General features: G+C 38.7%; 1 pseudogene; it reads right to left on the bottom strand.

Moving 5' to 3' along the window:
• Positions 1-241: 241 nt before the first annotated feature.
• LOC102852397 lies at positions 242-2,243 on the bottom strand (annotated as a pseudogene).
• Between the last annotated feature and the right edge of the window lie 1,934 nt (positions 2,244-4,177).

Here is a 4,177-nt window from a genome sequence, read left to right as displayed (position 1 = left end):
TAATTTTAACAAAGCTTAATGTGGAAAAAGTAAACACCAAAGTAGACAAGAATAAGTCATTTGGTTTTCATTCTTATCAATTTTGAGGCTTCCTTTTCCCATATTAAACTTTGCTTTTATTATAGCATTATAATGGCATCCAGTATCAGGGCCACAGACATTTTTCTTGGGGGGAATAAAAAACGGTTACAAATTTTCTTTCTACATCACTTCATGCAACAAGTTCACTTGTAGCTCCTAGTTATGGTTGGCCGTTGTCTGATCCATCACTTTCCCTCATAAATCCCAGTCCTTCACAGATGCTCTCATCATTAAATCATCATGGAGAATATTTCAGCCTGGATTATTTTCTGATTTCACTTCATTCTGTTTGGCTTTAGAGTTCTTCCCAGTAGAAGTCTTGTCATTTGCACTTCTATCTATTCCTCTAAGAACACTGATGAAATCTTTCTTACAAACAGTTGATATCAACTTAGCATACTTCCTAATAAAACTTGCAGCTTCTTTAATTTTTTCATCAATGTTATTTTGATGCTTCTGAACAACATTAAATAACTGCACCACCCCTCTTGTTGCAATCCTTTAAAGATTTCTTTTTCTTTGACAGTATCTGGGTTTACTCTGCACATTATTTCCCACTACACTTATTAAACTGTTTTCTTTTCTCTAGTATCTCTTGCTTTAACTATTCTTTCTCTTTTTCCAGATCTTTCTTTTTCTCAGAATGATGGATTTTCTCCCCCTTCCCATTTTTTTTATTATGAAAAAAGTTTTATTTCATTAGCTTGAGGATCATATCCTGAAATCACGAGTAAAACAAACAGATTTGTTTTTTTGGAAATTAAAAAGGTCTCCAAGCTGAGCAAAATCCTTTAGCTCTCCAACACACCTGAAGCTTTCTTTATAAGATAAAGGCTTCAAAAGGGGCAATCTTGAATATCTCACATTAACATCAACATTAAAATAGTAATTTAAGATAGACATCCTTCTATGACCTATACTTTTGTAATAGTATATGTGAATTCACTTTAAATGCCTGCCGCAAATGGTTCACACTCCTTAACGAATTTATACTCAGATGCCTCAGACACCTGGTAGTCAAAAATCAGATACTGAAAACTTTACAGTGACCAGTTCTAATGGCATGAGGGCAGGGGAATAATTTATCCCTACCCCTTCCCATTTTTATTCATTCATTTTCTTCACTGTGCAGTCTGGCCTTAGGATTGGTGACTCTAATGGCCAGGGGGCTGCTCTTTCCATGATGACTTTGTGGTTCTTAGGGCATTGTGAGCTATCTCACCACAGTAAGACTTGTCACACATCAGCAGCACTTCCAACTCCTTGAATTGTGGACTAGGAATTTGTGGAAGACACTGGGCAACATGTACTTTGTCTTCTGTTGCTCCATAGCCAATGTTGGGCATCAAGATCTGGCCCTTAAATCTTCTCTGAACCTTGTTGTAGATGCACCAATTACACTTAACTTTTGTTTTCTTTTTTTCCCAATGCAACATGTAATTTTTTTTATAGATCCATTTATTTTATTTTATTTTCTTTTTCCCATTCATTGTTGCACATTTTCCTCTCTGCCCACCCCTCCTCCTCACTTTGCTTTTTTCTTTGAAAAAAGAAAAAAATTGTTTCATTGTTATACAATCTCCACCCCCCCACACCCCACCCCCAGTCCACTTTACTATGCAGCTCTTATTCCAGACTCTTGTCATGCAAATAATACCTAATCAGATAGTCCTTTTATACAGTTCTCTTCCTCATCTGTTTTGACATAATGATCTGACATCTTTTTGACAGTCTTTGTCTTCACCAGGGTTCTGAGGGCAGCCATTATGCCAGCAGGAGATGACCTCCACCTCCATAGAAAGCACCTAAAGAGAGACTGGGTTTGTCTTTAGGAGTCTTTTTGTTAAGAATTTTAGCCATGGCCTCATTGCCTAACTTATGTTTGTTCCAGTACCAGATTCAGTAGCGTTTGCATTTTCTTTGTCACAGGGTTCATGATCTTCCTCATTGCCCGTTTCTAATGCTTCACCCTCAGGAGAAAAGACATCATCCTCAAATCCACAACTTCCTGCAGAATCTATGCAGCTAGCAACTTCTTTATCCTCATATTCTGGTTTAGCTGATGTAGCCTTGGCTATCATTTTTATCTTTTTCTTCTTCTTTAGGGAACTTTTCAGCCTTTTCCCTGAACGTACACATGAGTTCTATATGGTCTCAGCCATTTTCCACCAGTGAAAGTGTCACTGCTAAGGATGGAAGGCAGCAAGAGAAAATTGATTAGTGAAGCTCAGCTTCTTGAATGATGTGCTTAGCATACAGATTGAATAGGTACACACTTTCCTGATTTTAAACCATGTAGTGTTCCCTTAGCAGCTGGATTCTACAAAGGAGTGTCTTCTGTTTTGGCTAAGGCTTGAGTGGGACTGTTGCTTGCAATTGGGTGTGAGCTGATTGGGTTTAGCCTCATATTTAAAAGGGCATTTGTTCACATGTCTGGGACTGCTTCCAGTTCAGGAAGATGAATAGAGCACCTGGATTCTACAAAGGTATGTTTTCTGTTTTGGCTGAGGCTTGGGTGGGACTGTTGCTTGCAATTGAGTGTGAGCTGTTTGGATTTGGCCTTGTATTTAAAAAGGCATTTGTTCACCAGTCTGGGGCTTGTCTTCTAAGTAGTATAGCATTGGTCTGTCAATTTGCTGTACAGAGGCAACTCATGGTTGCTATGATGGTAAACACTGGGACACAAATATGTCAAAATGTTACCCATGGTGTGCAGTGTTTGGTGTTTGGTGGAGCTCTCAAATTAAAAAAGGCTTGGAAGCAGGAGTGGCATCCACTCCTGAAATAGATCACCTGCAGAAACTCTATAAACTTAGAGAAATGATGAAAATTATGTGTGTTCAGGACTTTTGTTCATAGAGTCGCTATGAATTGTCTACGACTCTGGCACTTAACAAGTGTTCCCTTGCTCTCTTTGGACAACAGCTTTTGCTCTAGGTATAGATTTCACGTAAACATAATTAAGTTTCTGGAATTCCCATTTGTTGCAATGTTAGCCATAATTTGTTATGATTCACACAGTCAAATGCCTTTACATAGTCAATAAAACACAAATAGACATTCTTCTGATATTCTCTGCTTTTATCCAAGATCCATCTGACATTAGCAATGATATCCTTGGTGCCACTGCCTTTTGTAAAGCCAGCTTGCATTTCTAGTTCTCTGTCAATGTACTTTTCTGGTGGTTTTTAAATAATCTTCAATAATATTTTGCTTATATATGATCTTGTACATAGGGTTTTCAGAGGCCTGCTATTCAGAAGTGGATGGCCAATCCTTCTTCCTAGTCTGTCTTAATCTGAATGTTCAGATTTAGGAGTATAGAACAGTGAATGATAAATCTCTCATTGTGGAGTTAATCATTAGTTACAGTGTTGTCACTGCCCTTGGCCCAGTGTATTGACCCACTTATTTCCCACCTCCACCTTCCACCAGGATACCCCTTCACTTCTACCAAATACCTTCAGTATTTATCTTCCATTATCCAATCCTTAATCTGACAGTTTGTATCTGAAGTTTTCTTGCCTTCTGTGATTCCAGATACATGAGCTCCTGACAATTTCTTTTGCTGTGAACAGTGTCTCTTTAGTTAGTGGTAATGTCTCTGATGGAGGTTGATGTGTCCTGTAGAACTGGTATATAGATTGTATTTTTTCTTCTTGGCCCGAGAGCTTGGCACAGCCTCTGGCCTTTTGTACCTGTGGGCGCTGTAAGGCTTTTCCTGCGAGTCATTTCTCTATTGTTTGCCTCCCCCCGCCCCCCACTTCTGCACCTTTTGTACCTGCTTTTTGCAGAATATTAAATGATCTAGGAAGTATTAAAAGAAGATGGAAAGAATATACTTAGTCACTGTATCAAAAGGAACTGGTAGACACAGAAGAATTTAATGAAATCCCATATGAGCAAGAGCCTATGGTGATGAAGGAAGAAGTTCAAGCTGCTTTGAAGGAAATAGCAAAAAATGAGGCTCCAGGAATAGATGATATCCCAGTTGAGATATTTCAGCGAACAGATGCTGCCCTGGATGTGCTCACCAAGTTGTGCCAGGAAATCTGGAGAACAACCACTTGGCCAACTGACTGGAAGAGATCTATAT

Source organism: Elephantulus edwardii, unplaced genomic scaffold (assembly GCF_000299155.1).
Source record: "Elephantulus edwardii isolate Elephantulus edwardi_28Jun2011 unplaced genomic scaffold, EleEdw1.0 scaffold00111, whole genome shotgun sequence".
Lineage (NCBI taxonomy): Eukaryota > Metazoa > Chordata > Mammalia > Macroscelidea > Macroscelididae > Elephantulus > Elephantulus edwardii.
Note: the sequence above shows the minus strand (reverse complement) of the source record. Positions and strands in the feature narration are given on the sequence as shown.